Source organism: Canis lupus, chromosome 7 (assembly GCF_011100685.1).
Source record: "Canis lupus familiaris isolate Mischka breed German Shepherd chromosome 7, alternate assembly UU_Cfam_GSD_1.0, whole genome shotgun sequence".
NCBI classification, from domain to species: domain Eukaryota; kingdom Metazoa; phylum Chordata; class Mammalia; order Carnivora; family Canidae; genus Canis; species Canis lupus.
This window is the reverse complement of record NC_049228.1, coordinates 68,090,032-68,103,138: the sequence shown is the minus strand read 5'-3', so window position 1 is coordinate 68,103,138 and position 13,107 is coordinate 68,090,032. Positions and strand designations below refer to the sequence as shown.

General features: G+C 36.1%; 1 long non-coding RNA gene across 5 annotated transcripts in view; it reads right to left on the bottom strand.

The window, feature by feature from the left end:
• Nucleotides 1–13,107, bottom strand: part of LOC111096804 — a 140,992-nt gene that overhangs the window by 41,864 nt on the left and 86,021 nt on the right. For 4 of the 5 annotated variants that reach the window (XR_005362589.1, XR_005362588.1, XR_005362590.1 and 1 more), the window contains one exon: nt 5,162–5,262. This is a non-coding gene — a long non-coding RNA (uncharacterized LOC111096804). Of the gene's footprint in view, nt 1–5,161; nt 5,263–5,371; nt 5,436–13,107 lie in introns of all 5 variants that reach the window. The other variant, XR_005362591.1, reaches the window with a different exon arrangement.

Genomic DNA, 13,107 nt, shown 5'->3' with positions numbered 1-13,107 from the left:
CTCCTCTGAGCAGGGAGCCCAATGTGGGACATGGTCCCAGGAGCCTGGGATCATGACTTGAGCTGAAGGCAGATGCTTAACAGACTGAGCCACCTAGGTGTCCAAAACAATATAGGTTTTATTATTCTATCCCTAGTTATCAAAAAAGAGCCCATGAACTCTTATAGACAATGATTATTTTTTGAATAAAGAATGCATGAGTATTTTATTTCTTATCCATATTCAAATAAGATGTATTCATGATAGATGAATTCAATAAAAAAAATAAATCCTAACCACAGCTGCAAGAAAGGTTTCAGAGGCAGAGCCAAGGGAATCAAAATAGAAAAAAAACTGGAATGTAGAAACATATAAAAGCCGTAGTGTATTTTTTTCTACTGTTGCCTAACCAATTATGGCATCTGTTTATTAGCTCATAGTTCTGTAGGTCAGTCTCTAGGCAGGCCAGACTATATCCTCTGCTTAGGATCTCACAAGGCCAAAATCAAGTTACCCGCCAGGCACCTCTGGGGAAAAATTCACTTCTAAGCACATTCAAGTTGCTGGCAGAGTTCAGTTCCTTAAAGTTGTAAGACTGACATAGAAGCTTTCTTGCTGGATGTGGTATGGGGGTAGTAAAAGGGAAGGCTACTTTCAGCCTCTAGAGTCCACTCACATCCTTGCCAATTAGCTCCCTCCATCTTCTAAAGTAACAAGGCATGTTGAGTCCACCTCAGGCTTGGAATCTCACTGACTTCTGCTACCAACCAGAGAAAAGTCTCTGCTTATAAAGGGCTCCTGTAATTAGACTAAGGCCTACCCAGATAAATACCCTTTGGATTAACTCAAGGTCAATTGATCAGCAACTTTAAGTACATACATAACTGTGGGAATAATAATGTATTACATTAACGTATTCAGAGATTAGGGCAGGAAGTCATGAGGTGGGGAGGCATCTTAAAATTCTGCTTATCACAAATAATTCCAAACCAGAGGTATCCAATAAAACTTACAAGACTTGCTCTTTGGGATTTCCTTCTTACCCTTACAATTAATTAGCTTAAGCCTCACACTTTCCACTTGGAAGTATGGCAGGTATCTTTTCCTTTTATCCTGGGAGCAGTGCCTTTGTAGTGAAGCCTACAGACAACTAAGCTGAAATGTATAAATGAAATATCATGCTATAGATCAGAGAGAAGTGGCCAAAGTTCCCTGGAACCTGTCCTCCATCTAATTTCTTATAGTTATCAGAGTCTTTTATGCAAAGAAAGGATGCACAAATGCACACCTTCTAGACACTGATTCCATTTTCTTTTTTTTAAGATTTTTTATTCATTCATGAGAGACAGAGAGAGAGAGAGAGAGGGAGAGAGAGGCAGAGACACAGGCAACGGGAGAAGCAGGCTCCACACAGGGAGCCCGACGTGGGGCTCGATCCAGGTCTCCAGGATCAGGCCCCAGGCTGAAGGTGGTGCTAAACCACTGAGCCACCCAGGCTGCCCTGGTTCCATTTTCTACAAGCTTGCATCACTATACTTGTTATCAATGTGCTGCATGGAAACATACTTCAAATTTTTTTGAGTGTGTGGTGCCTTACATTTTTCAAAATCCTTAACCAAAATTAATCTTCATCATAACCCTGTGAAGTAAAGTCAAGCAGTCATTGTTATCCCTGTCTTACAAATGAAGACACAAGTTTGGTGCCCAAATGATTAAATCATTTGTTTGTAGTCCCATGAAAATTTATTGACAGACTTGGTACTAAAAATTGCATCTCTTATTTCCTAGACCAGTTCTCTTCCACCTCATTCCAGTCTAGAAACAGAAATGTCCTCTGATGCAAAATTTTCCTCTTGGTGGGGCCTGTTGGTCTTCTGGGCCTATCTGACCTGTTTTAGTAGGTGAGATTTTAAGAAGACTGCCATGAATTGTTTGGTTAGGACTTTTACTGTAGTTGTTGGGTTTTACCACAGTGCAATTTGTTCAAATGAAAGAGGAAATATAAGAGGAACTGCATCTTGAATAAAAAGGAATACATCTCAAGGAATACCAAGAGGGACTTTAGAGTACCATCTCTGCCTGCAAGCAAAACAGGTCACTGCAATAGAGGCCATAGGTTCATAGTTGCTCAAGCAGCTACAGCCTGCCAGGGTGTATCCACATGTAATACCAATCAGAGCAGATGAGCAACAAAAGCAATGAACAAAAGTATCTACTATCAGTAATACTCATATCAAGAATCATCTGTAAGAGAATTTGATTCCAAAAGTCCATTCTCACCCACATCTAGTTTATATCATAATACATAGCTTCTAGACAATTTAAAAATCAAAGAAATGCTGTCTACATACGGAATTACTAAGTGACAAAATACATAAAGTTTAGGAGTGATGGCTTTGGGAGGAACCTGTGGGGGTGTAGTCAGGTAAGCATCTGACTCTTGGTTTCGGCTCAGATCCTGATCTCAAGGTCTTGAGATCAAGCTCTGCAGCAGGCTCTATGCTCAAGGTGGAGCCTGTTTGAGTATCTCTCTCCCTCTCCCTCTGCCCCTCCTGCTTACGCTCTCCCTCTCACTCTCTCTCAAATAAATAAATAAATCTTAAAAAATAAATAAATAAAAAGGAGAGCTGGCTTTAGGAACAAATCTTTTCAGATTACCAGTTCCATCACTTATTGGCTGTGTGAGCCTGAGAAATTTACTTAACCTCACTCAGCTTTAATCTCCTCATCTATAAATCTGGAAAGGGCATTGCCTACCTCTGAGTATTACTGTGAGAAATCAAATAATGTTTGTAAAGTGCTGAGCTCATCATAAACACTAATTAAATGTTTGGTATTGTTACTATAATTTAAAGAATATGCCTTACATTTTTTCCAATGAAAAATGCATAAATGCATTTTGCACTGCAAATGCAAATAAATGTCATGATGAGTCTCATGCATTAAATCAGGGAAACTCATTTATAATTATTAAAATAAGGAAGGTGATAGTGGGAAAATTTGTTTAAATTTTTATGCTTTTAAAAATGATATTTAATTTGTAAGATTTTATCTCAGAAATAGCAAACCATATTGCTAGGCAATTATATCTGTTTGTAAACATAACTGCCAGAATATATATGAATATATTTAGCTATTATGTATCACCCAAAACAGTTTCTGCAAGAAAAAAAAATAGTGGGTGGAAGATGTTGCAGAAAACATTGGTTTTAAAGATTAAGTGTGAAATGTGTTGGAAATTCACCATGGAAACGTTGTAAACAGCCAAACAGCCCAAAATCTAGGCAAAATTGGTGTTCTTCTGGATTTTAGTGCCTCAAAGCTTCAACAACTAATAATGTTGTAAGGCATCATTCTCCCTTCCCTGATGTTGAAATTAAAATGTCTCAATATGTCTAAATTACCAAATCAGTCCCTGGATAAAAGCTTTAGAGGGCAAACTTCAAGTCCTACCTGCCTGGCAGTTACAAATGTACAAAAGATTTCTTTCAAGTACACTGGCCACCACTTCTGTTCTGGAGCCTCTCTATTTCTCCTGCATTAACTTTGAGGGGTCACAGGCTCTTAGGAGTTAAAAGGCATAGGTTCCCTAAAGGAGCATGCTACTAATTCTCCTAACAATAGAACAACTTCATATAATTTTAGAAATAGAAAACAAGTTTGGCCAGTAATGATAATCTTCAGCTGATACTAGATAACCAGGAATTACCAGGCATTTAAATCGTCTTAAAACACAGCAAAATTTTTTTTATTCCAGCAAACACTTATATCTCCACAAATCACTTTAGATAAAAACCCATGTAGAGAAAAAAAAGTTACCTACAAATCCAGAATGAAACAGGATTCACCTTAGACCGAAAACTAACTTTTCTGCAATAATCCAAACATAGATTCCTAAATGTCATACAGTGTCAAAGGACACTGTAACTCAATTCTAAACTATGGACATCCCAACAATCAGTCCATTTCATAATCTTCAGATCCTACTCTTCTGGTCATCTGTGAGCATTCAGATTATAGTCAGAAATAACCCTCAACTCTACATACCAATGGTAGGAGACACCAAGAGAAAAGGTTAGGGACATTCCTATTGAGTTCCCAACTTGTCTCCTGTGTCTGTAACTGAAATCTTGGTATGCTCAAGGTTGCACATTCCCTCACAGAGATTCTCAGAGGCATGTGAGTCCTGTTGGTAGCATCTCATTATCACCAGCAATATTCTCATTCTCTATCTCCCATATCATTTACTCAACAGAATTTTAAGAGAGCCCCAGAATGGACAATGGCAAGGTTAGGAAATGGCAGATAGAGGAAGATAAGAGATACAGATAGAATCTTACTCTAAATGAATTTTCTGTCTAGTAGCATAGGATGGTGGCCAAGTAGATGTTTTATTCCTTTCATTGACTAAATTCAGGAATAGAGCCAAGAAATACAGATCCAGCTCTATGATGGCTTCAAAGAGATGGAATGGGTGGGGGTGGGGAGAATCAAGGCTCTGAAGTCTACTTTATTTTTGGAACAAAAGAGAAACCAATGTACAAGTACCAGTGACCTGTGTGGTAAAATTTTAAAGGGGGAAGAGGCTCACTAAGCATGATATGTTCCTAATATATCACCAACAGGTGTTATTTCACCATTTTTGATTCATCTTTTGTGGAGACCATTCTTTCCATCTTTCAAACCTTTTTAAAGTACAAATTACTCTAAAGTAGATACTGTTTACCCTGACATTCCATTTGTCTTAATGCCCAAATAACAATAATCCAAACATGCATCCTATTTGACTTCAAGAATTCCAATATCTCTGGAAATCCCTAAAGAACATATACTCTACAATTGTGTATTAATTGTCACTTGTCACCTCAGCAACCATGCCCCTGAGGAAGTTATCTCTCAGCCTCTTTCCAATTTTCAGTCTAAAAACACAGACACAAGCCCCTCCCCAAAGCACAGCTAAGTTAGAACCTTTGGCATTTAGCACAATGTTAACATTTAGCCCAAAAGTTTGTGCATAACAGAGTAGAAGGTAAAACTTAACATATGCATTACACTGGGAGCTAGATATGACTAGAATACCTCCGTGTCTTGAGCTACCCACCACCAAGAGTAACGTGGTAAATTCCCATCCTCTCATCTCCCCAGCTCCCCCTGAGGTTGAGGAAGGAATCCATCAACTCACAGTGAATGAACGTGTCTTTCAATGCTGTCTTCACACACCCAGGCTTCTGAGAAATGTGTGGGATTTTCTTGGGTTGGAACTGCAGGATATGATTATTTCTCCTACAACCACAAAAAACAATGTAATATGCCAATTAAAATATAGAACAGTTCTATATAAAATATAGAACAATCCTTACAAAAAGGACTAAATCTTATACTAGGTTATTACCTAGAGCAGTTTAACCCCTCCACAGTGCCAAAAGTCTCCATGCCAGAATAGGATCTTGGCTTTTCTATTTGTATAACCAAAAAGTAAATAAAAGAGATTTTAGACTAAATGAAAGAGTAATTTGCCCCTTAAAATCAGAAAACCTGTTGACAATTTTTTAAAATGTTTTATTTAAATTCAATTCAGTTAACATATAACATAGCTCTGCACACCAACTCCCACTTCCTAGGCATAAAAATTGCCAAAGTTGTCAAAATGTGGAATATTCTCTTAGCAAGAGCAGAGTACAGTGTAAGTATTACTCAACTTAATCCTAACAACAAACTTCTGAAGCAAACATTATTCCTCCATTTTTACAGAAAAGAAGACTGATCTGAGAAAGTCCAGTAATTTTGCCTGGTCATCCAGGCCATCGGTCTCTGGTGCTTTGGTAGACAGCCCAGAACAAGAATGTGACCAGAGTAATGACATGGGGAATGTAATTTAGCAAGAAAGAAAAGGAAGAATTCAGACAAGGGCCACAGAAAGACACCAAAGCTAAAGTGTGCCCATGGGGGAGCTTGTACATTCATCTTCAGACCTGCTTCTGTGAGACACAATATAACCTAGGCAACCAGCATCCCTGTCTGCTTGGCTTGAGTTTAGCTTTAATATGCTAATCAGTTCAAACTGCCTCTGGAGTCTTGAATATTTGGCGTTCAAGATTTATTCATCTCTCCTAATACACTCATTTTCTGAAATAATTTTTAAATTATTTTATTGGTTCATGTTAAAGAAGTCTGAAGTCAAAACTCTAAAGTCATTTACCCTGATTTGTGAAGGCTGCCAACACTATTATTATTTTAGTGCCCCGTTTGTGTCTTCTGTCATTGCTATTGGCACGAGCTGATGAGTTTCCTGGGATAGGCCACCAGACGTGTCATTTAACCATATGCATTTCATGCATCTGTGGTGCAGCAGGAATTGGACTTATTTATAACTATGACTGTGAACTTCTTAATGGAATTAACTAAAACTCATATCTCGAATAGAGAAGCTGGATTTAAAACCCATGCCTTAATTTCGTGAAAAAGAGAGACAAATAAAAAAATATCAGAATTGCCTTTGTATAGCAAACGACTCCTGCAGATGAGTCTATTGAAAAAAAATCCAGATTTCTGATGATGCATAAACTGACAATAACAGGTCTATTCTATATACTTCCAACTAAAATGTAATATTTTGATATTAGTTTTGATTTCTTAATGAGACCATTAAAAAACTCCAAAAGTTCTGGAGGTGTCTTGCTGAATATACTTAACACTACTGAACTGTACACTTAAAAATAGGTAAGATGGTAAATTTTAATGTTTGTTATGTTTCTTACCACAATTTTAAAACTTCTTATTAAAATTTTTGTTAAATAAAATTTAAAGTACTCCAAGACAATAAAAACCATTAAAATTATTTATGCCACAAAACCATTAAGATTATTTATGCCTCAAAATTCCATGCATCAAACAATAATAATCATAACAGCAATAATGATAGTGTTTATTTTATTTTTTTTAATTTTTATGATGTACTTTATTTTTTTAGTATTTTATTTGAATTCAATTTGCCAACATATAGTATGATACCCAGTGCTCATCCCGTCAAGTGCTCTTCTTAGTGCCCATCACCGAGTCACCCTGTCCCCCAATAATGTTAATTTTAAAAGATTGGTTGGAAGATACTACCAGTTCTCATGTAGGGTAATACATATCATCATTGTATTAGGTTCTAGACATTTTATTGAAAGGGTAAAGATAATCACATTTGAAAAATATCTCCATTAAATTTCTTTTAAAAAATAAAAAATACCATATGATTTCACTCATATGTGGAATTTAAGAAACAAAACAGGTGAACACAGGCAAAGGGAAGGAAAAATAAAATAAGATAAAAACAGGGAGGCAAATCATAAGAGACTCAACTATAGAGAACAAACAGGGTTGCTGAAAGGAAGATGAGGGCACAGGCGAGTGAACTAAATAGGTGATAAACATTAAGGAGGGCATTTAGGATGAGCGCAGGGTATTATATGTAACTGATGAATCACTAAATTCTACTCCTGAAACTAATACTACACTATATGTTAACTAACTTGAATTTAAATAAAATCTTGGGAAAAAATTATAAAATAAAATAACAATGATAACCCTCCCTACAAAAAAGTAAAGTTTCTTTATTAAAAGTGTGTTCTTCAACACGGGGTAGTGGAAAGGGAGGTGGACAGGGGGATGGGGTGACTGGGTGACGGGCACTGAGCGGGGCACTTGACAGGATGAGCATTGGGTGTTATGCTATATGTTGGCAAATCGAACTCCAATAAAAAATATACAAAAAATAAAATAAAAAATAAAAGTGTGTTCTTCATATACTTAAGAATAACATGCTAGAAAACTTTTTCTCTGGAGACATGGAATAATGTGCTTATATTATGCTTATTCTTAGAGAGAAGGAGATTATCGAAGATAAATTCAAAGTCTGCAAAGCTATGAGAGAGCAATAATGATTATCATAAAACTTTAGAAACAGAATATGCATATTTTAAATCCTGGTTGTGAGACAACATAATCAACAGGATATAACCAATGAACATAGGGATCACAGTATATAATATAAGACTTGCAATCATCAAATTCTGCCATTTTCCAAACTAAGGATTAAAATTATTATAAAATAGTAGAAACAGCATTTTTACAAACAATAAACAAATGTGCAAAAATAACATGGTCTTTTCCAAGGAATATTTTAAATATTAAAAAAAAAACAACTATCCCCCTCCAATATCAAATGTGGTATAGGTCTCTTTCTTATATTTAAGATCTCATGATTACTTCATCACCCCCACACAGTAAAAGAAGAATTTCATATTCTAACTTCTTATATTGTTTTGCTGTGCTTTTAATAACTGAGGATTAATATTTGCAAGAATTCCCCTGGTCTAATTTTAATCCAAACACTAAGAAGGCTAGTAGAAAAGTTGATATAGATTCTGTTCAGAAGATTTAAATAGAATAAGTTTATGGAGTGTCTGGCTGGCTCAGTCAGTAAAGTGTGTGACTCTTGATCTCAGAGTTGTGAATTCAAGCCCCATATTGGGGATAGAGATTATTAAAATAAATAGATAGATAGATAGATGATAGATAGATAGATAGATAGATAGATAGATAGATAGATAGATGATAGATAATTACAGGTTATAAGATACATTAATATTTTGAGTATGCTAATTAGTTATTTAACCTAACAAGTGAGATGTTCTGATTCAATTCTGTTTTCTACAACTGAGTTAACTCATCCTGTTAACATTTAGCATTACTATAGAATATTTAAACCCTCATCTAGAATCAGTCTGCCCTGACTGGAGCTGCAACTCACCGTGTGTTTTATCTGACAGAGTATTAAAGTGGAAAGAGTATTCCTCACATGAAAAGGAGAGCTTTGGAGCAGGCACAAAGAGTATTCCTTTGGAAATGTGGGACAAGGTGACTCTCTGTGGAAGAAACACTTTAATTCTCAAAGATTTCTCAGCCTAATTGTCCCAATATAGAATGTGCTAGATCATTGGTGCCTGGCTAAGGAAAATGCTATAAAAAACACAGACCTCAAAATACCTTAACAGGTAACCCTCTTTTCTTTTCCCCCCTAATGTTTAAGGGATTCTTTGTGCAATCTTAAGCTAATAAATGAAAAACAAAGTTAGCAAGAGCATATTACAAATTTGTAAGATACGCAAAACATAAACTGACCAACAGAAAATGAATTAGAAAAAGACAAAAACAACCAAGGGAAAAGCACCTGAGCTTTCAGGGGTTCCTTGGAAATTCTTTCCATAATGTGTAATCATTTTTTAATCTCTTAAATAATCAAGTTAAACATTCACGCTTGCTTTTATTCACAAACTAAAGCAGACCACTGACCATTCATTCAAAGCCTGTCTATACACTATATACTACCCCAGTCCCCAGAAGGCACCTCTGATTGTGGCCCGATGCAAATCTCTCAGGCTTATTTTGTATGAAAACATTATTCCACCAAGAATATGATACTGTGGAAAAAAATGATACCATCTTCTTTTTCAAAAATACTATCACATTGTATATTCTGCAACTTGCATTTTTCATTTAATATTACATTTCTGAGATCTAGTTTTACCACAAAGTATCAATCTAATCTAATCTAGTAGTCCTTTTAACTACTCTGGCAGTGTTTTTCTAACTTTTTTGACTGAGTCTCATAGTAAGAAATCCATTTTATATTGTGACCCAGTTCACAAGTGTATCTATGCAAAACTGAAACAAAAATCTCACCAAATAATATTTATCCACACTACGTGTGATGCACTTTGTTATTTTCTTCTTTTCCCCAGTTTTATTGAGATATAATTGACATATAATATTGGGTTTGTTTTAGGTATATAATATGATAATATAAAACCATCTGGGGCAGCCCTGGTGGCCCAGTGGTTTAGCACCGCCTTCAGCCTGGGGTGTGATCCTGGAAACCCGGGATCAAGTCCCACATCGGGCTCCTGCATGGAGCCTGCTTCTCCCTCTGCCTGTGTCTCTGCCTCTCTCTCTCTCTCTCGGTCTGTCATGAATACATAAATTAAATCTTATAAATCAATCAATCAATCAATCAATCCATCTGGCCCTATTGCTTTTCTGTGGTGGTTTTATCCAAGTTTTTTACTTTATTTGCATAGAGGTGTATAGAGTAACATCTTGTGATTTTTAAAAAATTTCCTCTATATCTATCATCATTGCTTGCTGTTTATTATTTCATATATTTCTCTCCCTTCTCCTCCTGATTAAATATATACTAACAATTTTGTTGATTTTTCTAGGGACTCAGAATTTTATTTACTGCTTTTATCTGCCTTTTCATTCTTCTCACTAATATCTATTTATTATCTTTACTATTTGCCTCTTTGTGCTTTCTTTAAGTGTCCTTTGTTTTTCTTTTTCTAGCTTTGTGAGTTGGGAATTTTGTTTTTCAGTATTCTCTTTATTTAAGGCTTGCTGTGCTTTTTTGGGGCATAGGCATTTATAACATATATTCATAGCAAATTGCAGCTTTTAAAATTAGCATCTATCTTATGTCTCATTTAATGTTTATTTGCCTGAATTCAGCTTTATCTGACATAAGGATCAGAACATGATCTTTCTTATTGTTTCAATTTCTCTGCTATACTTTGACCATCTTTTTTATTTTTAGGGATTTAAATCAATGTGTTTTAGCTAGATCTCTTGTAGATTGCCTGGCCTTGGTTTTTGCTACATAAACCAATATTAAAATATTTTCCTTTAATAGGCAAGTTAAGCCTGATCTTTATTGATATAACTGATATATTGGTCTCGATTATATCATCTTATTTTATATGTGCTATGTGTGTTATGTTTATGTTTCTCTATTTGGTGTATCTTCTTTATTAATTAAATTTTTTTTCTTGGGGTGCCTGGGTGGCTCAGTTGGTTAAGCGTATAACTCTTGATTTCGACTCAGGTCATGATCTCAGGGTAGCGGGATTGAGCCCTGTGTCAGATTCCACACTGAGCATGAAGCCTGTTTAAGATTCTCTCTCTTTGGGCAGCCCTGGTGGCACAGTGGTTTAGCGCCGCCTGCAGCTCAGGGTGTGATCCTGGAGACCCTGGATCGAGTCCCACGTTGGGCTCCCTGCATGGAGCCTGCTCCTCCCTCTGCCTGTGTCTCTGCCTCTCTCTCTAGCTGTGTCTCTATGAATAAATAAAATCTTAAAAAAAAAAAAGATTCTCTCTCTTCCTGTACCCCTCCCTGCCAGCATGCACACGCTCACTCTCTTAAATTTTTTTTTCTTGTATTAGGAACATTTGTATTTTTATCCTATTGGCCATTTATACATGTACCTCTATTGTGCTCTGAATCCTATTTTTTCTTAGTTAAATTTTTACTATCTAGGCTACCAATTCAAATGGTATCCTTTGACTCCTACCTACTATTCACCAGTCAATGGTGGTCTACTTTTTCTTTCCTCTCAGCATTTGCCTCCTAGTTATTTAGTTGCATTTGTTTACTTTGTCAGAACACATGATGTTTACACACTATTTTTCCAACCCTGGCTCCACCCTTTCAGTCTTAGGTCTACAATGAAATACAATAAATGCTCACCATCTGTCATCTTACTAAAAGGCTTCCTGGTTATCTCTAGGTTGGGGGAAACACATTAATTAGATTCCTCAAGAAGGACTCAGGTGGACCATACTTCCTTAGTTTCCATCCTCTATTTCCTTCCCCGCCACACCTTTCTTGTGTATCTAATTATACCCAGAAGCAATGTTTCTCTAGGGCTGCCACTCCTGCTCACTTTCAAGCCCATTCCCTGTGGCTGGGGTGTGAATTAGCAAGTTCCAGAACTCTGTTGTATATTTGGCTTTTAGTGTTGGACTTTCTCATATTGGGGGTGACTTTGTTCATGCTTCATCCGTGTCCTCTGACCTTCTCTCCTCTTTCTTGCAGAGCTCCAAATATCCTTCCCCACTCCACATATCTAGGGTTTGTAGTAATAATGTAAACTCTGGTGGAATTTGGTGTTTATTTCTCCACTTACAGGCAATTAGAGCTCATGGTAGTCTCTGCCTCCTGGTAATGCTGAAAGTGTGGCTCATGTGAAGTTCTATTTGCACTTGTTACTGATCTTATGATTTGGGAAGAGGATATATAAGATTTAGATTCAGGTGGCTAGTCTCTTCCTTCAGTCTTTCTCTATGTTTGTGATGTAGATTTTTAGTCTTGCTTCTTTTCTAACATGTTTACTCCTAAGCACTGCTTTAGCTTCAACCACAAGTTTTGATGTTTGATTTTTTTATCACCGAGTTCAAAGTATGTTCTAATTACCACTGATCCATGAATTATTTAAAAGTGAATTATTGTTTTTTAATTTTTAGAAATGAATATTTTCTAGTTACCTCTATATGATTGGTTTCTAGCCTATCCACTGTGTTCAGAGAATATATATACTATATGTTTTCAATTCTTTGTTGAGTCTTTCTTTATGACTCAGCATAAGTCAATTTTGGGAGGTTTTCTATGCGTATTATAGTTGTTAGAATCAATGTTCTATCCTGCCAATTTTGTTGATTGTTTTGTTCAAATATTCTATGAACGTACTTATTTTTGGTCTGTTTATTCTACCAAATAATGAGAGAGGCTTATTAAAATGCCCTACTATGATCACAGTATTTTTTCTTTTATTTTATTGAGATTATGTTATTAAGTATATTCAAATTTAGAACTGAACCTTTTAGCATTATAGAGTCCTATAGTATTGTTGGTAACTAATGTATTTTTGTCTTTAAAAACATTGTCTATTATTAAAATACTAAAATAGCTTTAAAAAAACTTTCCTTGGCTAATATTTACATACTTTATATTTTCTACCTTTTTACTTTCAACCTTTTTGTATGCAGATATTTTTTTAAATTTATTCATGATAGACATAGAGAGAGAGAGAGAGAGAGAGAGAGAGACAGAGGCAGAGACATAGGAGGAGGGAGAAGCAGGGTCCATGCCGGGAGCCCAACATGGGACTCAATCCTGGGATTCCAGGATCGCACCCTGGGCCAAAGGCAGGCGCTAAACTGCTGAGCCACCCAGGGATCCCAAGTATGCAGATATTTTAAATATTTTTCTAACTAGCATATTTTTGGACTTGGAGTTATTATCCTGATAAT